The 24,592-nt window shown below is 40.3% G+C and overlaps 1 pseudogene; it reads left to right on the plus strand.

Annotated features, from left to right (window-relative positions):
• The first annotated feature begins 9,414 nt into the window (after positions 1-9,414).
• LOC120106862 lies at positions 9,415-9,512 on the plus strand (annotated as a pseudogene).
• The last annotated feature ends 15,080 nt before the right edge of the window (positions 9,513-24,592 follow it).

A 24,592-nucleotide genomic window follows, 5' to 3' on the forward strand; every position in this document is an offset into this window, starting at 1 on the left:
GGAGGTAGTCCTTTATAAAAGAAATGTACTAGATCAGCCTTGTCAAGCCCATGGTGCGGGCACTTGACCAAAAGATCATGGAATCTTTCCCAAAGTTGGGAAAATTCCTCCTCTGATTTTCCTCTAAAAGTTCTGATGGCATCTTTAATTTTTTCAGTTTTTACCATGGGATAGAACTTAGCCATGAACTTCCTAGATAGTTGTTCCCAAGATGTGATAGAATTTGAAGCAAGGGAATATAGCCATGCAGCGGCACGATCCTCTAGAGTCATGGAAATAGCCTTAATTTAATACCCTCTTCATCTAAATTTTGATTTCTAAACGTTTGACAGATTGTCAAAAATTTGTTTAGATGAATGTAGGGTTGTTCACTCTCGAACCCATGAAACTTGGGTAACATGTTTATTGTTGCAGCCCGAATCTCGAATTGGGCTGCATTATTTATTGGCAATACTATACATGTAGGTGGACTAGCGGATGCAGGAGCGAATAATTCATTCAGGGTTCTAATATGTTCACCCATTGTAGAGATCGACGGTTGGTTTACAGTTCGCAGGTTATGATGAAAAGTTCTGTCAATCTCAGGATCAAATGGGGTTAACTTATCTCTTAATGACCTTCTACCATGCATACATTTTCCACAACTTAATTAGACTCAATTTTTTTAAACGAAATCCTAAAAGATAAGAAGAAGGGCTAGACCAAGATGACCACAATCAACACCACACAACAATTTGATCTATTAGTCTTAGAACTAAGTGAGGTTTAGTAGCTTCTTAAATCTAGTTGCACAGAGACTTATCAGGTTAAAAAAGTTTCTAAAATTCTCTCTAGATTAGACAGCTCCTAATCTCCCTTTCAGATTAAGCTTAAGCTTACCAGTTAAGTAATCCAGTAACCAGTGACCAGGAAAGTCCCGGGGTGTGTGGTAGTGCCAGAAGGGATACACCAATACCACAATACCCGTAACAGTTCTCACTGTTGTAAAACTTTCCTAGACATCACCAATTACTAAATCCTCACTGGAGTGGCTTTCAGCCGCTTCTTTCCAAGAGCCTAATTGAGCTCGAAAACTCTAAGGCCAACGTCTAATTTGATTTTAATTTAATTTGGCTTAGGATAAATATGCAAGGTGGTGATTTTTGGGCTAAGGACAGGTAATGACTTTCCGACCTTATCTTTTTAATGGGTTTTGCCCTTAATTACTTTATGCAAATGCTTAATACTAAATGCAGCAAATAATCAATATTTTTTAAAGTTTATGCAATGTCATTAGGTTGTACTGATTAAATGAGCAAGCAATTTTTTTTTTATTTTTTTTATTTTTCTTATTTTTTTTAATTTTATGTTGTTTTTTTTTAATTTTTAATATAGGAATAACTTGAATGTAAACTAAAACTAATCCTTATGCGTCAGTCAATCTCCGAATGCCCGTTGATGCAAAAATAAAATTGTTCTCCCAAGTGTAGGAGAATCGCACAAGTAGTAAAATCTCGGGAGTCCGAGGTCGAATCCTCAGGGAGCGATCTATAGATTATTAGCGTAATTTTTAGATATAATTTTCAGTTAAATAAATTTGTGGATTAAAATGATGTTTTGGTTTTCAGAAATTAAATGCAAAGAATAATAAATAAAATTCAATGAAATAAAGATGGTAGGGATCTGGAATCCTCCTTGATGATATTGCATCCAAGGAATAAACTCTATGGTTCTTGATTAAAGATTTAATGTAGGATAGATCTAATCATGGTATATGTTTCATGAACATATGAACTCAATTTCTAAGCATCCGTCGTGCTTTCTACGTCTACGACGAATCAAATACTAAAGCATCCATATATCAATAATCATAATCCATTAAAGATCTATCTATGAAATAACTACGCATGTATCAAGAACATATCAATAAATATAAACCATTGAAAGCAAAAGTTTAGAGTTTACTTCAAAGAGTAATACATCAAAGGTTCCTCCATCACCCTCCCTAAGAAATTAGCCGCTCATTGAAAACATTAATCCCCCTTTCATTTTCTTTCTCTCTTTTTTTCTTTTCTTTTTTCGGAAACAGGGGAGGCCCTGTTTCCCTTTCTCTGTTTTTTTCGATGGGCAGAATGAGAGATCTCCCCCCTCGTTTGCCAACCGAGAGCCCTTTATATCTCTCGATGGACCCCCTGATCACACGGGATGCTCCTCTCATGCTGGCTACCGAGTATCCCGGACGCGGAGAGGCTGAGAGGCGGAAGAAGCGGGCGGACACGGATGGATGAACTCGGATGATTGCGAATCCGGGAGGCTGCGAGGAAGACGGAAGGCTGGGAGCTGATGTGGCTGGATCTCCGCGGAAGATTTGCACGCGAACGGCTGGGAGGAAGAAGTGTGGACGCGGACGTTGGAATCGGGAGATGCCGGGATCTTCGGACGCGGTGAAGCTTGGGACGCGTGGGAGGATGGACTCGGAAGCTTCACGGGATGCTGGGGTGCGTGGACTGCTGAGAACTAGGAGAACCTGGGACACGGAGACTGCTCACGGGATGTTGGGCTGCACGCGGATGAGCTTGAGATGGAGCTGATCATATGCGTTGGGATGATCATGAATCCTGGGATTTGCTGTTGTTCCGGGACGTGGAGGATCACTCGCGGGAGAAGCGAAATCTGGGAGGCTCGTGGATGCTGGGTGGACTGGTTCGGAAGGAATGCTTCATGGGATGCTGACCGGCTGGGCTTGAATGCTTGGGATTGGTTGGAACACGAAGGAGCTGATGTGGCTGGAACTCGGGTGCAAGATGGCTTCACAAGCGGAGAAGACGGACTGCTGGTGCTTGGGCTAAGATGCAGAAGAAGCTGGGTCGCACGAGATGCTGGGAAGGGAAAATGAAGCTGCGACGAAGTGGACCGCTGAACTTTACCTCCGTTTAGTGTGCAACTGGGGTCGTCCCATACGGTTGGCTGGTCACCTATAGTGATGCATTTTTTTGAACCCAATGTACATTTTAGCTTTGATTTCCGATCACCTGCACCCCACAAAAATATAATATTAATGCGGCAATTTTATCATTATTTGTTAGCAATAATACTAATCTAAGTGATGTATAGATCGCACTTTTGTGCTCTCATCACACCCCCCAACTAGCTTATTGCTAGTCTCTAGCAATTAATGAGCAAATAATAAAATGGGAGTACAAAAGGTGTGGTTTAACCTTTGACTTTTTATTGAAGCTAAAGACATAAAACTAAGATATGTACTCACTTTCGTAGGAATCACGATTGTACTTAGCACGTGCAACAAGCCGTTAAACCCCTAGGTTACCCTAGTGGACGAGTGTTGTCTCGTGAGGGTTTTCAGGGATGTTACCCACAAATATCATGAATTATATGACATGAGATTTTAATAAAAATAAACCCTAAGCTAATACACATGTAATTAATTGACAAATATTTTCAAGTATGGCAACTGTCAAAACAAGGAATATAAAAGTGTAGTGTGCATCAAATCATATGACTTTCTCAGAGTACTAATACCTCCACCACAACAGAGCACCGCCTGAGTTTTAGGTGCACTACTCAAGTCCACAAATGTTTTCTACACTTTATTAGAATCTGATCCATCAAATTTTCAGAATATCACTTTTTGTCTAAATTTGTCAAGAATGGTTCGCATATAAAGAAAGAGCTATCAATCCCAACTAAACAACCCGGGTACACAGAGGTCCAATACAATGGAGTCAAACTAGCGATTACCACATGTCACTAGGTTCAGCCTAACCAACTCATTCATGCTTATTTTTATTTATTTTTTTTTTTTCAATACACATGACAACTACAGCTATCCAACCCCATTAGGCTCTAGTAAGGTCCATGTAGCGAGCTTTCAGTCAATGACCCCCGATCCAGTTGGCTCAAGACATTAGGTGAAACACCCCTCGGACTTAATTACTCGAACCAGACTACGCCACGAGGCCAGACTTGTCATCATAAGTATTTTTTTTTTTTTGAATAATAATTATGCAAGAAAAGAAATGATAGACTGAACCATATAAATATTTTTATTATATATGTGACTGCGTCGTGACAATAGGTCAACCAAAGTCGGATCATAAGGCACCTAAGTAATCCAGTCGGGATATTCAACCTCTATCTTTATGTGAAAACCAAATCCTGAACCTTATGGTACGAACAAGGATACTCATACTTCTTTTATGGATAAGGCTAACAAAAATGCAGTTAACAAATATGAACTCCTGAGGCCTTCCTATTGTCATTAAGTACACGTGTGGGGATCTAATAATAGGTCTCTGATCAGTCATAGTATGCATGTGTTCCTTGCCTTAATAGTTGTACACACTCAATATGAAAATACATGTGCATTTGCTCAGAAAAGAAAGTAATAGAATAAATCAAATGCAAAAACAAGTTTTTTTTTTTTTTATCAAAATATTTCCCTCCCCCCAACTTAAACATTGCATTGTCCTCAATGTAAAAAAATGCAAGAAAACTATATATGAGAGACAATAGAGAAAATAATAGAGAGAAGAAGAATACCTTGAGCTGTTGATTTCCAGAAAAGAAGACCTACAAAATAAGAAGAAAACTAGAAATAAAAGAAAAAAATAATAATTCTAACTAATATTCACATACCTTGGCCTTCATGTTCAGTCATAAGAAGGCTCCTCCAAGGGAAAGGAGTCCTCTTCATCTGCAAAATTCTCAAGAAAAGATTTTAATCTGTGTCCATTTACCTTAAAAATTTGACCATCCTGTGGATTCTCAATTTCAACTGCCCCGTGTGGAAAAACAGTTTTTACAATGAAAGGACCTGTCCATCTTGATCGTAACTTTTCAGGAAACAGATGTAAGCGAGAGTCATACAAAAGAACTTTTTGTGCAGGTTCAAAAGATTTTCTTAGAATTGATTTATCATGCCTAATTTTCATTCGTTCTTTACAAAGTCTAGCATTGTCATACGCATCCCGACGAATTTCATTCAACTCACTTAATTATAATTTTCGAATTAAACCAGCATCTGACAATTCAAAGTTCAATTTTCTAATGGCTCAATATGATTTATGCTCTAATTCAATAGGTAGATGACATGCTTTTCCATAGACTAGCCGATACGGGGACATACTAAGAATAGTTTTATAAGCAGTACGGTAAGCCCACAATGCATCAGAAAGTTTTAAAGACCAGTCTTTGCGTGATGGATTCACCGTTTTCTCTAAAATTCGTTTAATCTCTCGATTGGCTAGCTCTACTTGGCCACTAGTCTGCGGGTGATAAGGAGTTGCAATTCTATGAGTGATACCGTACTTTCGTAATAGGATCTCAAAAGGCTTATTACAGAAATGTTTTCCCCCATCACTAATTATAACCTTGGGCATCCCAAATCGTGAAAAAATATTTTCTTTTAGAAATTTCAAAACAGGTTTGTGATCATTAGTTCTACAGGCAACAGCTTCTACCCATTTTGACACATACTCAACACCAACTAAAATATACTCATATCCAAAAGACGGTGGAAATGGGCCCATGAAATCGATGCCCCACATGTCAAAAATTTCAATAGCAGTAATGGGCTGAAGAGGCATCATTTGCCTACGAGTTAGACTTCCAACACGTTGACATGGGTCACATGTCCTACAGAACTCGTGGGCATCTTTAAATAGTGTAGGCCAATAAAAACCACATTGCAACACCTTAGCTGCCGTTTTCTTAGATGCAAAGTGTCCTCCACAAGCACTGGCATGACAAAAAGAGAGTACACTTTATATCTCATGTTCCGGAATGCATCTTCTAAAGATTTGATCATTGCAATACTTGAACAAATAAGGAGCATCATAATAATAATTTCTTACTTCACGCAAGAAATTATTCTTATCATTCGATCCCCAATGCTCCGGCATCCGGTTAGTGACAAGAAAATTTACAATATCAGCATACCATGGCACAGTAGAAAGTGCAAACAATTGCTCTTCAGGGAACGAGTCCTTGATGGACAACTGTGGCACCGAATCATTAAAAACTAGCCGTGATAAATGGTCAGCAACCACATTCTCTACTCCCTTTTTATCTTTGATAGTGATGTCAAATTCTTGGAGTAAAAGAATCCATCGTATTAAGCATGGTTTAGCCTCTTTCTTATCCAGTAAATATTTTAGCGCTGCATGATCCGTAAAGATAATAATAGGAGCACCAAGGATATAAGAGCGAAATTTGTCTAATGCAAATACTACTGCAAGCAATTCCTTTTCAGTGGTGGTGTAATTCATTTGAGCATCATTTAAAGTTTTGCTTGCATAGTAAATGACATATGGCTTATTATCCTTGCGTTGTCCTAGGACAGCTCCTATCGCATAGTCACTAGCATCGCACATGATCTCAAAAGGTAATGACCAATCGGGTGGTCGCACGATGGGTGCAGTGCTAAGCATAGACTTCAACTTTTCGAATGCCTCTTGACAGGTTTCAGTCCAATTGAACGGTGTATCAAGGGATAGGAGGTTACATAATGGTCGAGCTATGACACTAAAGTCCTTGATGAACCTCCTATAAAATCCAGCATGACCCAAAAATGATCTAACATCTCTAACCGTTTTGGGTGCAGGTAGCTTGGCGATTAAGTCAATCTTGGCTCTATCAACTTCCATGCCCTTCGATGAAACAATATGTCCTAGGACAATTCCCTTTGGCACCATGAAGTGGCATTTCTCCCAATTCAGTATCAGGTTCTTTTCTATACATCGAGCTAAGATAGCTTGTAAATGTAGTAAACAATCATCAAAAGAATCGCCAAAAACAGAAAAATCATCCATGAACACTTCCAAAAACTTCTCGTTCATGTCTTCAAAAATACTGAGCATGCATCTTTGAAATGTTGCAGGTGCATTACATAACCCGAACGGCATCCGACGGAAAGCAAATGTACCAAAAAGACAAGTGAAAGTAGTCTTCTCTTGATCTTCTGGTGAAATCTCGATTTGGTAGTATCCGGAATAGCCATCGAGAAAACAATAGAAATTATGTCCTGCAACTCTTTCTAAAACTTGGTCTAGGAAGGGTAGGGGAAAGTAATCTTTTCTAGTGACCAAATTCAATTTTCGGTAGTCAACACACATGCGCCAACTCGTCGGAACACGAGTTGGAACTAGTTCACCCTGCTCATTTTTGACTACCGTCAGACCTGACTTCTTAGGAACGACTTGAGTAGGACTTACCCATTTACTGTCGGAAATTGGGTAAATAATACCCACGTCAAGCAACTTGAGGACTTCTGCTTTAACCACATCTCTCATCGTAGGATTCAACCTGCGTTGCATTTGCCTTGTGGTTTTGGCATTGTCCTCCAAATATATCCTGTGCGTGCAAATTAAAGGGCTAATCCCCTTCAAGTCGGCAATAGACCACTCTAAAGCTCCTTTATGATTCTTTAGAACACCAAGTAATTTTCTTTCTTGGGCATGATCCAGATCAGATGAGATGATTATAGGAAATGTGTCCTCGGGTCCAAGAAAGGCATACTTGAGTTCCTTCGGTAAAGGTTTCAACTCGAGCTTAGGTGTTTGTTCATGGGATGGTACTATCTTTGCTTTTAGAGGTGGCAACTGTTCAAATTCCTCTATTCTCGGTCTCCACCCATTGACCATCATGACATCCGAGTTATCTAAAATAGGTGGGACCATATCATCAGCAGTACCTTCAGAACACCAATCTATCAAACCATTGTCGGTCAATTCAGTAAATGTTTCTTTTAACAAATATTCTTCCGCAATGGTTTCAACCCATTCAACTTCTTTACTTTCTTCATGATCACTGGGTTGTTTGCCTATACTAAAGACGTTCAGTTCCAAAGTCATATTGCCAAAAGAAAGCTTCATGATACCATTCCTACAATTGATCAATGCATTAGAAGTTGCAAGGAATGGACGTCCTAAGATGACTGGAATCTGAGATGGTGAATTGGAAGCCGGATGTGTGTCCAGTACGATAAAGTCGACAGGAAAATAGAACTTGTCTACTTGGACCAACACATCTTCGATAATCCCTCGAGGGACCTTCACTGACCGGTCAGCTAATTGTAAGGTCACAGTTGTTGGCTTCAACTCACCCAAACCGAGTTGCTCATATACCGTATATGGCAACAAATTCACACTCGCTCCTAAATCTAACAATGCTCGCTCAATCCTAAAATTGCCAATGATGCACGAGATAGTTGGGCAACCTGGATCCTTATATTTAGGGAGAATGTTATGCTGTAAAATTGCACTTACATTTTCAGCCAAAAATGCTTTTTTCTTGACATTTAAACGACGCTTGACAGTGCACAAATCTTTTAAAAATTTTGCATAGGAAGGCACTTGTTTGATTGCATCAAGAAGAGGTACATTGATTTTTACTTGCTTAAAAAGCTCAAGAATTTCAGAGTTTGGTTCAAGCTTTTGCAAGGGCTTTAATCTTTGTGGAAATGGTGCAGGAAAAGGACATTCAATTTTTTCAGTAGATATTGGTGTTTCAGTTTCTTCATTATCCTTTTCTTTTGTCTTGGGAGGGTCAGAATCAGGTATGACTTGTGTTTGTTCTGGGACTGGTCGGTCAATAACCTTTCCACTTCGCAAAGTTATTATACTCTTTGCTTGTTCTTTATGCGAAGTTGAAGATGATGCATTGCTACCGCCATAGATTTGAGGATTAGGTTGTGGTTGAGCTGGTAGCTTACCTTTCTCTTGAGCACTTAAAGCAGTGGTCAGCGTTGTCAGTTGATTTCTTAATTCATCATTGATTTTAGCTTGACCTTGCATGAAAGATTGCAAAGTTTCTTCGAGACTGGATTTTTGAGGGGGTGCGTGTGCATAATGAGGCTGCGGAGGTGGAGGAGTTGGGTTATATACTTGTTGAGGTTGGTCATTCCTCCACCTGAAATTTGGATGGTTCTTCCATCCAAGGTTATAAGTACCCGAAAAAGGATTATTAAAAGATTTTTGATATGTATTCATAACATTGGCCTGATCATGCAAGACTTCCTTGAATGCGGGTATTGTGGGGCAATCAGTGGTGAGATGACCAGGCATCTCACAAATCCTACAACACTCGCTGTTATGTTCTAAGGTCTTGACGGGTTCAATCCTTCTAAGTTCAATTTCCTCTACCTTCCTAGTAAGGGCTGCCATTTTAGCCTGAATATCATCCTGAGTACTAAGGTTGTAAAGGCCCCCGTGTCCAATGCTAGTAGGCTTAGCCAAAGGTTTATTCACTCTATCCCCTGTATCCCATAATTGTGCAGTCTCTGCGAGAGAGTCTAAATAGTCCCATGCCTCATCGGGTTGCTTTTCTAAAAATAGACCATTGCACATAGTCTCTATAAATTGTTTTAACTGTGGAGACAACCCTTCGTAAAAGAAACTAATGGTTCTCCATGTTTCAAACCCATGATGAGGACAAGAGAGAAGCAAATCTTTAAATCTCTCCCAGCATTCATAAAATGTTTCATGGTCTTTTTGTTGGAAGTTACTAATGTGCCTTTTCAAAAAGTTAGTCCTTTGTGTGGGAAAGAATTTTTTCAAGAATTCTCTTTGCATATCCTGCCATGTTCCTAGCGATCTAGGTCTCAAGGAGTTCAGCCATGTTTTGGCTTTATCCTTTAAGGAAAAAGGAAACAAGGTCAATTTAAGGACATCTTCCGATACATTTGGCACTCTAAACGTGATACTAATTTCCTCAAAATCCTTAAGGTGAAGATAAGGGTTCTCGGATTCCATTCCATGATACTTTGGCAGCAATTGAATTACCCCTGGTTTGATTTCAAAGTGTCCAACATTTTCAGGAATAATCATGCATGAAGGTTGACTAGTCCTAGTAGGGTGTAAATATTGTCGAAGTGTCATAACTGGAGGTCTACCTTCATCACCATGGTGACTTCCTACATCATCAGGAAAATTTGCCATCTCAAAAGGTGTGAGATACTGCGAAGGAATTTCAAGGATGTGTCCTAAGGGATGATCTAAAGTTGTACGACTTAATCGACCGGTGTCGTCTCTATTCCACCCTAGCATACAAAGTTTCAGAGTTTATTTATTTATTTATGCTTTTAATGATCACCCTTGATCTTTTCTTAAAGTTCTTATCAATTTTCAACTAGCAACAAGGGTTAATGAGATATGATAATAATAAAATTCTGATTCTAAAAAAAAATTTAAACACAGAAAATTCACAACAGACAGCAGCAAGGTTTCAGATTAATATAATGGTCGTAAAAGTATCAGAATATCAATCAGACCGTTCAGATGAAAGAAACATAGGTCTTGCACCCGACGACCAAATTTGAATCCAATCAGACGGTGAATTACTCAGATATCAGAGTTTGATGCAGACTGTGCAGGGAATAAAAAAACAGCAATAAAGATTCAATTTTTTTTTTTTCAAAAGAAAAATACTAACAAATCAACTAAAAATTAACTCTAAAAATATACTAATAAATCAGCCATTCTCCAGCAACGGCGCCAAAAAACTTGATGCAAAAATAAAATTGTTCTCCCAAGTGCAGGAGAATCGCACAAGTAGTAAAATCTCGGAAGTCCGAGGTCGAATCCTCAGGGAACGATCTATAGATTATTAGCGTAATTTTTAGATATAATTTTCAGTTAAATAAATTTGTGGATTAAAATGATGTTTTGGTTTTCAGAAATTAAATGCAAAGAATAATAAACAAAATTCAATGAAATAAAGATGGTAGGGATCTGGAATCCCCCTTGATGATATTGCATCTAAGGAATAAACTCTATGGTTCTTGATTAAAGATTAAATGTAGGATAGATCTAATCATGGTATATGTTTCATGAACATATGAACTCAATTTCTAAGCATCCGTCGTGCTTTCTACGTCTACGACGAATCAAATACTAAAGCAATCCATATATCAATAATCATAATCCATTAAAGATCTATCTATGAAATAACTACGCATGTATCAAGAACATATCAATAAATATAAACCATTGAAAGCAAAAGTTTAGAGTTTACTTCAAAGAGTAATACATCAAAGGTTCCTCCATCACCCTCCCTAAGAAATTAGCCGCTCATTGAAAACATTAATCCCCCTTTCATTTTCTTTCTTTTTTTTTCTTTTCTTTTTCGGAAACAGGGGAGGCCCTGTTTCCCTTTCTCTATTTTTTTCGATGGGCAGAATGAGAGATCTCCCCCCCCGTTTGCCAACCGAGAGCCCTTTATATCTCTCGATGGACCCCCTGATCACACGGGATGCTCCTCTCATGCTGGCTACCGAGTATCCCGGACGCGGAGAGGCTGAGAGGCGGAAGAAGCGGGCGGACACGGATGGATAAACTCGGATGATTGCGAATCCGGGAGGCTGTGAGGAAGACGGAAGGCTGGGAGCTGATGTGGCTGGATCTCCGCGGAAGATTTGCACGCGGACGGCTGGGAGGAAGAAGTGTGGACGCGGACGTTGGAATCGGGAGATGCCGGGATCTTCGGACGCGGTGAAGCTTGGGACGCGTGGGAGGATGGACTCGGAAGCTTCACGGGATGCTGGGGTGCGTGGACTGCTGAGAACTAGGAGAACCTGGGACACGGAGACTGCTCACGGGATGTTAGGCTGCACGCGGATGAGCTTGAGATGGAACTGATCACATGCGCTGGGATGATCATGAATCCTGGGATTTGCTGTTGTTCCGGGACGTGGAGGATCACTCGCGGGAGAAGCAGAATCTGGGAGGCTCGTGGATGCTGGGTGGACTGGTTCGGAAGGAATGCTTCATGGGATGCTGACCGGCTGGGCTTGAATGCTTGGGATTGGTTGGAACACGTAGGAGCTGATGTGGCTGGAACTCGGGTGCAAGATGGCTTCACAAGCGGAGAAGACGGACTGCTGGTGCTTGGGCTAAGATGCAGAAGAAGTTGGGTCGCACGAGATGCTGGGAAGGGAAAATGAAGCTGCGACGAAGTGGACCGCTGAACTTGACCTCCTTTTAGTGTGCAACTGGGTTCGTCCCATGCGGTTGGCTGGTCACCTATAGTGATGCATTTTTTTGAACCCAATGTGCATTTTAGCTTTGATTTCCGATCACCTGCACCCCACAAAAATATAATATTAATGCGGCAATTTTATCATTATTTGTTAGCAATAATACTAATTTAAGTGATGTATAGATCGCACTTTTGTGCTCTCATCACCCGTTGAATAAGCTTTGGAGATTACTCCGTGAGGAGCCCCAATAAAGGTATGATAACCTCGGGGGATTGCACCTTATCAATTACTAGCAAAAATAATATATTTTTTTTGAATTTTTTAATTTAATTAATTTTTTTTTTAACCTTTTTTTTTGAATTTCAAATTTCGAATCACAGAATTCAAATTTTGAATTTAAATTTTTGAATTTTTGAATTTTTTTTAAATTTTTTTTTTCAAATTTTTTTTTTTACTTTTTTTAGAAAACTTTAATTTCGAATTTCAAGTTTCAGAATTTAATAACTACAAAATTACTAACTGAAAATAATCAAAATAAGGAAAATTAATAAAAATAAAAACTTACTACCGGAGTGTGTTCACTCCAGGCATCCAAAATCCGATTTGATCTTCGTGATCGTTCTTGCTTCTCGATTTGCCTCCCCGGCAACGGCGCCAAAATTTTGTTCGTCCTTTCTTGTCTACCTAAAAATATGCTAGACAGATCGTTGTTAGAACCGACGAACAGAAGTTAAATTTAAATTCTACTCTTACCTTTCCTACTCGAAGAATAGCGGTTGTAAGAGGTCGATCCACAGAAAGGCGATTGGAGTTGCATAAAAATTAGAACGTTCACTCAGATTCGAAATCGATTTTTGAATGATAAAAGAAAAATATTATTTTGAGGATATTGATGGATTCTCTAGTCTACCGGAGAATATTTTTTTATAAAAAGACAAGTACTTAGAAATCAAAGAGTATTTATGAATTCATGAAATGTTTAACTATTCAAAGGAGAATTTTTGCATAAATTAAGATGGATGAAAATAGTGCTTAGGGAGATTGAAGCCTACTCAAATTGCATAAAGGAGGATTTAATGTATTGCATCAAAGAAGAATTAAAAGATTGCATTAAAAAAAAATAGAAATTAACTTGAACCTAGAACAAGGATTGCATAAAAAAGAAAAATGATAGATTTAGAAAACTAAATTGATTACAATGGTAGAAATGAATATTGGTAGCTTGATGCTACCTTTCTTCTGCAATTAAAATAAAGGAAGGAAATAACAAAAATAAAAAAAAGAAAACATCTCCCTTTCTCTCCCACGGTGGAACAACATAAAATACTCTTTTTTTTCTTTCTTTCTTCTCCAAACGAACAGAGCAATGCTCTGTTTCTTCTTTTCTTTCTTCTCTCCCAACCCGAGCTCTCCCCTCCTTCTCTGGTTCTTGGCCTCAACCCCCAACCGAGCACGTCTTCTGCTCCCTTCTCTCTGTTTCTTGGCCTCCACCCAGCTCTCTTTCCCCTTCGACTCACCTCCTCTCCTTGCCGACCTCCTTCCTTCTTATAGTTGGACGAAGGCTGGGAGAAGCGGATCCGGGCGCTGAAATCGAGCGCGGGAGGCTAGGGATGCTGCGAGATCGACGGGATGACGGCATGGAAGCGGAAGGTAGGCGCGGTCTTGCTTCTTTGGGCCACGGATGCGGGATCGCCGGTGATTACGGAAGGGGGGAGGACGGACGCGGGATGCTGTCGCGGAAGGAAGGAGGCTCACGTGGATGCTGGAAATCCGTTGCTGTGGCGTTGATGGGAGGCGGATTATCCGGGATCGTACGCGGAAGAGGAAGGATGCTGGGTGCGTTCGATCGAGCGCTTGGATCTCGTCATGGGTCATGTGCTGGTTTCTATAATGGAATTGAATTTTGGAAGAAGATCTGGGCCTTTCTTTGCCCTCCTGAGAGGGAGCTGGGAGACACCAAGTTCCATCCAATTAGTCATATGGATAATAATAAAAAATAGTATGATATGAAATTTGGCTTGTAGACGGATGGACTTAGTTCATCACGTGTCATCTATTCTGACTGGAGGTCAATTTTAAGTCTTTCAAGTCATGGGTCACCTAGCACCTCATAGTTATGATATGGCCAAATTAGATTTTCCCAAAATTCTTTCCCAAAAGCACAGAAAAATTGGACCCGATTCGGACCCGACTCTGACTCGGACCCGACCCGATCTTCAACCGGGTTGGATCTGGGAAGGGATCCTTCTTTAGTCAAATTTGTACTTAATGTGCATTTTATCTCTAATTTATGAAAATCTGTGCCAAACCCAAATATAATATTAATCCAGTGAATTTATCATTATCGGTTAGCAATAATACTAATTTAGGTGACATGTAGGTCGCACTTTTGTACTCTCATCAAAGTGCATTCAACTCAAACCCAACAGGCTTCCTTCACATTCAAGGCTCTACCTACTGTTCTCCATCCTTCAGCTCATTCAAGAGAAGACTCAGAAATCGAGAAGCCCCACTTCCTCATCTCAAATTTATTTGAGGGCTTCTAACTCAACCTTGCTTATATTATTTCATATTTGCTTTTTTAGAAGCTTCTTCTTGTGAACTATAAACTCTTATTTTGTATACTTGATTCAATCAGAGGATTGAATTAAGGATTGTAAGGTTTGTTGGTGAGCCAAAGATAAAACCAACGGTGTAAGGTTGTGGTTGGTGAACCGGAGAAAACCAACTGGGTTTGATTGTAAACCCGGAACAACAATCAAGTGGTTCTAGTCGGTGAGCCTGTCAAAACCGACGGAGTTCGTTGTAATCTCGTGAAAACAACAAGTTAGGTTGTGAGCTTGCAAAACAACCGGCTGTAATTCTAGAGATTATAATGAACTCTCAAGTGCGGCTTGGGGAGTGGATGTAGGAGCAAGAGTTGGCTCCGAACCACTATAAACCTTTCTATGTTTGTATTGGTTGTTGTCTCTTTGTCTCTCTTCACTCATTGCATCTAGTGATCTAACTAATTCACCTGCAATAGATTTAGTTAATCACTCACCTTATTTTTAATTGGTCAATATTTAATTGAAACCCAATTCACCCCCCCTCTTGGGTTGTCTCCTTGGGCAGCACTTATGCTTCGGCTATAGGGAGCCTCATATATGCCATGCTATGTATGTGACCTGATATAACCCTTACCGTGAGTGTCACGTGCAGATGTCAATCGAATTCAAGCGAGGAGCATTGAACAGCTATGAAGAACATTCTTAAGTACTTAAGAAGAACTAAGGATATGTTCTTGGTCTTTGGAGAAGGATCAGAGTTAAAGATTGAAGGATACACAGATTCATACTTTATGACTGATATTGATAATAGAAAATCTTATGCAATGGTGGTTCGATAAATTGGAAGAGTTTCAAACAACTGATCATTGCTGATTCTACTATAGAAGCTGAGTACATTGCCGTCTCTAAAGCTACAAAGAAAGCCTTCTGGTTCAAGAAGTTTATTACAGAGTTAGAGTAATGTCATCGAATGCCATAACACTCTACTGCGATAACAATGACGCCATAGCTCTTGCTAAGGAGTCAAGGTCTTATCAGAAGTCCAAATACATAGAGCGGCGACTTCACAACATACGCGACACCTCGAGAAGAAATATGTCAAGCAGAAGACTGAAGCCCACCTTGAGAAGATGAGGCTTAGATACATGGATGATGGGCTTTAGTGCAAGTGGGAGTTGCTAGATGTATATCCTAGAAGTCAATCTGGCCGACACATTATTCATTCTGGAACATAGTTTTGTACTTGACTTTATTATTATTTAATAATATTGGTGTTGCCTAGATAGACAACCCAAGAGGGGGGGTGAATTGGGTTTTAAAATAATTTTGCAATTAAAACGTTTGAGGATGACTAATTAATACTTTTGCAAGATGATTAATTAGTTGCTATGTGCTGTGAGTGAAATGAGAGTGAGAGAGAGAGACACAAGCAATCACAAACACAATGTTTATAGTGGTTCGGAGCTAACCCTTGCTCCTACGTCCACTTCCCAAGTCTCACTTGGGAATTCACTATAACCCCTTGGATTACAGCCGGTTGTTTTACAAGCTCACAACCCAACTTGTTGTTTTACGAGCTCACAACGAACTCGGTCGGTTTTTCCAGGCTCACCGACTAGAACCACCCCGATTGTTTTTCCGGGATCACAATCGAACCCTTACACGTTGGTTTTACCCTCGGCTCACCAACCAACCTCTACACTCTTGATTCAATCCCCTGATTGAATCAAGCAAAGACAAGATGGAAAGAACAAGGACAAACAGAAAAACAGAGCTTCTAAAAAACAGATATACAGCAATATAAACTAGAGAGAAGTTAAGAGCCCTCAAACACGTTTGAGTTGGAGTAGAGTAGGGCTTCTTGAACTGTGAGTCTCCTCTTGAATGTCTGGTCGACTTGAAGGCAGGAGGAGACTTCTTTAAATGCTGGAAAGAGGTAGCTGGATGGAGTTAATGGCGCTCTTCCTTCTTTTCTGTTGAAAACCAGTTGGCAGAGATAGGATGCTTGATTTCTTTGAGTGGAATAGTGCTTCTCTACCTTGCTACAGTCCTCTGTGGCTATTTAAGCCATCCCCCACGGAAACTAGCCGTTAGACACCTTTTTCTGCCCGTTCTGCACACTCTGCACATCCTGACAATATGTCCGTTGGGGTCGGAGTCGACTCGCGCGATCTGGAGTCGACTCGGCTGTAGCGGGAGTCGACTCATGCTTTTCTGGAGTCGGCTCGGCAACTATTCCGGATTTGAATTAAAGTGACCTCCGCGACTGGGAGTCGACTCGACTTAACCCGGAGTCGACTCGCCAACTTCTGGAGCTGACTTGCCATTTTCGGAGTCGGCTCATCCCATGAAGTCCATGGAGCTAATTTTTCAACTTGGCCCACTCGAGTCGACTCGACAATCCTGGGAGTCGACTCGGCGCTCAGAGCCCGAACTTCCGATCTTCTGTCTTTTGGCTCATCCAGTCTTGGAGTCGACTCGAACTGTTCCGGAGTCGACTCGGCTCTCAGTTTCTGAAACACAGCCTTCTGCCTTTTTGATGTAGCGCTGCCTTGGAGTCGACTCGAGCTGTCTGGGAGTCGACTCGGCTCTCAGAGACAATAATTCGGTCTTCTGTCTTTTTGGGGTCGTGCTGTCTCGGAGTCGACTCGCGCATTGCGGGAGTCGACTCGGATCTCAGAGTCCGAAAACTACTCTCTGACTTTTGCCTTGTGTACCACTGAGAGTCGACCTGCCAACCATCGGAGTCGACTCGCGTTCCACAGGAGTCGACTCGAATCTCAGGGTCGAAAATCGCTCTCTGACTTTTCTGTCTGTAACTCCTTGGAGTCGACTCATACTACTCCGGAGTCGACTCGGTAATCATCGGAGTCGACTCGCGCACTTCAGGAGTCGACTCGCTGACAGGTTTTGAGTTGAGTCTTTCTGTTCGTCTGTCAGTTCTCAGTCGGAGTCGACTCGTAATGATCCGGAGTCGACTCGAGCCCGTGCCAGTGATTCTGATACGCTTGGAGTCGACTCGTAATATCCCGGAGTCGACTCGAGTCTCAGACTTTGGTTCAAACTGACTTCTTAACTTATCCAAAATATCTTGAACCAAGTCTAGAAACACTTAGACAAGATTTTCACTGAAACACTCAATTGAATTCATTAGTAAACAAAAGATATACTCAATTGTTTGAGCTCATCAAAATCAAATAGGGTTTTAATCAATCACTCCACAATTGGGCATCTTTTTCTATTCATATTGTGTATGTATCTATGAATAGTCCAAAAAATTAATAAGATGATGATACATATTCTCAAAGTTGAGAATTTGAGCCATGTATCATTGGTGATTAATTTCTAAATACTCCTAATCGATGGGTCATCGATGGGTCCAGATCACTTTTCTTTTTGAATGGACGAGTCAGAGCCACAGTGTAGGGACACTGGAGCGATAGTATAGGTGCTTATTAGAGAACAAGGGTACCGAGCATGACCAATGAAAAAATCACTTGGATGTCTGTCCGTCAGTGACTTACTTGATGTTGCAGCAGTATAATTGGTCCTTTGACCTGCAGTGCCTTGGCTATTCACAGTAAGATTGCTGTAGTTTGACTGCACATATACATGGTCTCTAGCCATATGGGTCATTGTGGTACAGATTGGCTGCAGTAGGTGTTGGAAATTATGTTCTAAATCCAATCAATTGTTGATTGTAAATGTATTTGAATCAATTATAAATAACATGGTATTTATTCATCACCAGAACATCTTCACAAACTCCGATGTGATGAAGTCCTTAGGACTGCTTTGATGAAACATGATTTTGTCACGCAGGTCCTTAAATGTTCATGACCGTATGATATACTATTAATAGGACGATAGTATTATTGAGCGTAGGTCATTGTGTATCATAATTGTTGGTTGTCTTCCAAACCAAAGAGTATAGAGATACTAGTATGGTTACAGGTGGAAGGTAGTGTACGTTCACTGAACATGACCAATTGACGGACTCTCTCTTGTCAAGAGTTGTTTCGAGTGGATATGGGTATATGTATGCTTTAGACCTGAGATTGCAACCGGTGGCTTGCAAGCAACTCACTATACTTTGGTGCCGGACAACCTGGATTTCTGATAAGTGCTTAATAATTTATAATTTAGTTATCTTTCCATAGCACTTATCAATGTTTTTAAACTGATAAATACATATTTTACCATGAAATTGAATAAATATTGAAATAAATTTAAAATATGGTAAGAGGTAAATAATTCTTTTCTCAAAACAGACTCTAAACTTGTCTATCTCCTGGTTGTAATCTTTCATGAAAACATATAAGGAGGAGATTGTGTTGACCCGGTTTAGTAACCTGATGGAGTTGTAATCAAGCTAAGGCTATGATTAAATAGGTTTTGATCCTGATTAGATAATTATTCTTATATGAGGAAAAAGGTTTGATTAACCCTTTTTATTAAGTCACGGTCCTGCTTTTAGCTTTGTTGAGTCCGGTCTGAAGCAGTTTAGCAAGAATTAAATTTAAACGACATTGGGCTCGAGAGTAAGTTCAAGCAAATCAACGATCATGACCCACCTCAAACCCAAAGTCAATTTCCAACCAATTCCTTACCTGCCTTCATATAAAATTTATAAATTTAAAACAAGAAAAAAAGAAAATAATGAATATAATAAAATAAATAAAAATAATTTCGAGAAGAATCACTAGATTCACTGTTCATATGAACAGTATCCCGTGAAAACACTGTTCATATGAACAGTGTTACAAAAAAAATTATATATATATAATAATAATAATAATAATAATAAACTATCTCACTATTTATCTCCTTCTCGCTGTCTATCCTTCCCAGCTTCCCAACCGCATGCCCACCGCATTCATGCTGTCTTCCCAGCAGCGGAGATCCAGCTCCTCCGCCATCAACCGCGTGCGGCATCTCCTCTTCCGATTTTTCAGCTCCACGCCGTGATCAGCTCCTCCCAAGCATCGCGCCCCAGCTGCTCGTGAAATCAGCAAACCTTCCGCATCAGTGCTCTTCCTCGTCTTCCGCAATGCAATCCTCCCAGCGTCCGCGAGTCAAGCACCATCTTCCCAAAGAATTCCTCCCAGCATCTTTCGGGACCCCTCTCTTAGCCGTGAACACCGACATTCCAACCGTTCCCAGCATCCCACTGATTTGCAAGGAGAATCATCCGCATGAACCTAGCGTCCACGGATCTCGCCCAGCATCAACCACGTTCGCGATCAGTATTCCCAAACTTCCTCCCAATCCAGTAACAACCAGCTCCATTAATCCGGCCATTCAACCCGGCGTCCACAGATCATGCTTTAATCCTGATATCCAGCCATTCGCCATCCGCGATCTGCCCTCCGGCATCATGCCCCGAAGTCAGGCCCGTGACCTCTTCTCCCTTGCCGAAAGAGCACCCCAAATGAGTATAAAGAGAGGAGGTTGGCCATCGGCTGGGGGGGAGCTCAGTTGAGGAAAAACAGGGGAGACCCCCTGTTTCGGTGAAAAGAAGAAGAAAGCCGAGAGGGAACCAGAGAAAAGAAATAAAAAAAAGAAAGGAGGGGGGAAAGAATATTTTATGATATTTTGGGAAGAATGGGAGGGGAAGACTTTCACTTGAAGATGGGAGGTCGTCCGGAAGCCATGCGCGGCTAACCGTCTAGTCTAGGGCTGGATGAAGCCCTAGCAATGTATCAGGGCATTGTAGTTCTCATTTTTTTAATTATTTTGGAGCTTGTTTAAATTCTTATCTTCAATGAAATATTTCTTTTATGATATTTAAACCTTGAGCATGCCATTTCCTATTCATGTTTGCTAAAGTAGTCTAAGATGATCCATGCCTAGGAAGAAGAGATGTACTACACCCTAGGTTAGGATAATTAGGTAGACACTTCTTGCTATACCTAAGATGGATTTTCTTAAAACTCTTTATGATTTTATTTTAAAAGGCTTGTAGCCAATATTGCATGCCTCTCTCCAAAAGATAAAAAAAAATAAAGAACACAGACCCTGATGCAATGTTATGTGGTGGACTCCAAACCCTAGATCCATTTAATCTGAAAAATTCTAATTCGTACTTATAGTTTAATTTAGTTAATTCAAGTTAGCAAATTCTTCTTCTTGATTTATTTTTAAAAGAAAAATAACTCATTCTTCAATCCTTGTGGACCAACATCCGTAATCACTATCCTACAGGATACGTGCTATTGCGTGGTTTATTTTTGAAATTGAAAGAACCGATCACAATCCATGTGGACCGACATCCGTAATCACTATCTTACAGGATACGTGCTATTGCGTGGTTTATTTTTGAAATTGAAATAACCGATCAATTTTTGGCACCGTTGCCGGAGATTGCTAGCATAGTTATTTTTCCTATCATTAAAAAAAATTAATTAATTAAAAAAAACTTTTAAAAAATAAATATATATATATATATATATCTAAAATAAAATAAAAAATTAGTTTCTATTATTGTTACTTTTCTTATCTCCTTTTTCTCTTCTACTAATTTTTTTTTAATTTTTCTTTTGGTCTTATTCGATCAGGAATCGAAGAAAAAATCTAGGATGATCAAAAGGAGAATAGCTGGAAAAGGAATGCCGTAAAGGCTTGCCTAAAAAAATTAAATTGCTGAAAAAATTCCCTTTGGTAACCTCTAAACCTTTCTTATTTAAATTAATTATTAGCTTGAAATTTTGTGGTGATTGTTTGATTTTAATTTCAGCAAAAGTGTGAATGCATGCTTGATACACATACACAAATTAATCCGCACATAGTAAGGGCAATCACCCCAACAAGATAAGAGCCAGATTTGATCACTGGATTCTTGCCCAATATAGGTGAACTCAATCTCACATAGTGTCACTTTAATTAAAATCAATTAGACGTTGGCTCCGAGGGACATTCGAGCTCAATAGGACGAAGATCACTGAAAGTTGCACCAATTTCGCTCTGTGGCTTAGTTGATGTCTGGCAAGCTTTATCCCTATAAGGGAGACAGTTCATCTTGTTGCCCAAAGATGGTCACCCAAGAGGGGGGTGAATTGGGTGTTTTAAAAAACTTTTTGACTAATTTAAGATTAAAACACACAAATATATAAACTAAAGCAAGGATAAAGGGATAAGAGAAGACAACCACAAGCACACGGTTTTATAGTGGTTCGGAGCCTTCACTGCTCCTACATCCACTCCCCAAAGCGCCTTTGGGTATTTCCACTATAATCCAAGATTACAGTACGGTAGTTTTGCGAGTTCACTACCCAACTCGTTGTTTTACACCGGGCTCACAACAAACCCTAAACCCCCAATTTCTCTTAGGCTTGGGACGCCTTTCCCTTGTTCCAAGTCCCTTGACTTGAACAAGCACCACGATAAAAGAGTGTACAAAAGAATATAAAAGCTCTAGAAAGCAAATATAGCACTTATGAACAATGAAACCCGGAAGAATCTTTTTGCCGTTGGAAGCGTGGGAGATGTTGATTCTTCCAAGGTAGACCGCGTAGGGTTGAGTGTGAGCTTTGATTCCCGAGCGCGCGAGAGTGGTTGAGCTTGAAATCACTTGGGAGACTTGAAAGTACTTGATTTCCTTCCTTGGATGCACTCACTCCCTTGAGCTTTTCTTTCAAACTTCTCTCTTGAATGATTTTGCTTTTGGGTTGGTGAAGAGTTGTTGAGAACCACTTAAGAGGTCCCTTTTATAGCCCAAAAAGCAAATATAGCCGTTAGAGACAAAAAGAGAAGGATTTGAAATTCAAAATCAAACCTAAAAAGCTGTCAGTCGCGTCCCAGGCGCTCCGGGGACGTCTCCGCTACAGCGAGAGACGTCTCACCTACAGGATTTTACTTTTTACTTTATCTGGGGTCGACTCGGCACTTTACAGGGACGTCTCGCCTTGTCTGTGCTTTTTGAGTGGGGACGACTCCGCTTCTTTGGGGACGACTCCGCTTCTTTGTCTCCGAAAAACTTGCCCTCTGGAATTCCCTGAGAGAGTCGTCTCCGCTCTTTCAGGGGACGTCTCCGCTTGTGTCCACTTTATGCGTGGGGACGACTCCGCTATCTCAGAGTCGACTCTGCTTCCTTATCACCGCAAAAACCATTCTCTGGAAAACCCTGAGAGAGCCGTCTCCGCCATCTTGGGGACGTCTCGGGGAGTCTCCTTTTTGCTTGCGGGGACGACTCCGCGTACAGCGGGGACGTCTCGCGCATATCCCTTGAGAAACGTCTTTCTGCCGCCACTGAGAGAGTCGACTCCGCTTCTGAGAGAGTCGACTCCGCTAACGCGGGGACGACTCGGCAGGTGCCGGGGACGACTCCAAGTGTGCCAGTTCTTCCTGTTTGTGCCAGAGACGTCTCTGAAACTATCAGGAGACGTCTCGGCTGTCCCTGAACTTTTTCTTTAGCTCAAAATATTCTTCAATAAATTCATAAAAATTGTGGGAACTTGCCTAGACATTTCTTAACAATTTTCTAAGTAAAACACATGAATTCCTCAATCGAATTGTTAAGATATAATGGAATTTTACTCTAGTGTTTTGTATTCATCAAAATCCATTAGGGGGTCAACAATCTCCCCCTTTTTGATGATGACAAAACACTGAGTATATGCAAAATTTGAAATTTAAACATATACACAGTATTGATCAGATATACAAGTATAATGTTTTGATTTGAACTAGATACGATGTGCATCACTTAAATTTCCTTGTGCATAGGATTGATCTTTATAGTTCTTAAATGATTTTATCATATGAACTGAATTTGAATCAAGTTAGAATGATATATTGATGCTGAAGATAATTTAAAAACTAGATTCTTTTTGACTCCCCCTTTCTTTTCCAGAAGGGCAATTATCTTAAAATTAATATTCTTCAATAACCATATTCAATATTCATTCTATACCCCCCTTTCAATATCCATATCTTTCAATATTCATATTTCAATATTCTATTCCCCCTTACAATATTCTACTCCCCCTTTTTGTCATCAACAATGAAGGGGACAAATGATACTCAAGGTGTGCTCCCCCTGTCCAATGAGTTCAGTCATTCATATTACTCCCCCTTTGTTTGTGGAATTCATTTCATACTCATCGTTTAGTTTAACATAGTTATCACAAGATGTGCTCCCCCTGTTTCTTTGTATCACACAATCAAACACATACACAGAATTGGCAATGTACACAAGATTTTAAAAAGAAATTGTATTCATTCATATGTCATTGTAAGTCTTTGAAGTTAGTACATAAGAGTATCGATTTCAAGTACAAAAGGAAGAGTCATAACAAGTATTGATTTCTAGTACAAAAGTGTTTCACAATGGCCTAGGATTTACAAAAAGAAGATCCTATAGGATATCCATCATCGGCGTCGTTGCTCATGGGGCATTGTACTTTGTGCATAAGCCTTACAGGCTGCATCTATGAAGCCATTGACAGAATCCATGAGAGTCTTAAAGTGATCTCCCTGTGACTTGTGGAAACCTGCCACAAGTGCTTCAAACTCTAAGGTTGCCATCTCAATTCTGCCTCTAAGTTGGGCAACTAGGGTGCCCACATTGCCATCTGGCTTTGTCAACTCTTTGAGACTCTCGGAAATGGCCTTCAAGCTGTCTTTGAGCTCTATCGATCTGAATGTTTGGGTGGCACCTACCCCAACTATTTGCTGCTCTGTGGCTTCAATTTGAGCTCTAATTTCCTTCAGCTCTTGTCTGATGGGGGCCAGCTCTGCAGTCATCATGGATCTCATCTCCTCCCTCATCTGCTGACAAATAACAGATGCTAAAGTGTGCATCTGCTCCTCTGATAGGAAGGAGGTCCCACTGACTGGAGGAGGTTGTGGCATGGATGTGGAAGGTCCAGCTGAGCTGGAGGGAATATCAGGGATGTCCATGTGGCTAGGTGGAGGAGAGTGATGGTCAGGCTCATGATGTGGGATTTCAGGCTCTATGGTTTGTGCTTTTCTTTTTGGAACCTTGACCCACGACCCATCTATCTTGTGAAATTCCATTCTTCTCATTGAGCCCTCATTGTAATAATCGGTGTTTCTTAGGGCCTTTGCA

Source organism: Phoenix dactylifera, unplaced genomic scaffold (genome assembly GCF_009389715.1).
Source record: "Phoenix dactylifera cultivar Barhee BC4 unplaced genomic scaffold, palm_55x_up_171113_PBpolish2nd_filt_p 000668F, whole genome shotgun sequence".
Taxonomy (NCBI): Eukaryota; Viridiplantae; Streptophyta; class Magnoliopsida; order Arecales; family Arecaceae; genus Phoenix; species Phoenix dactylifera.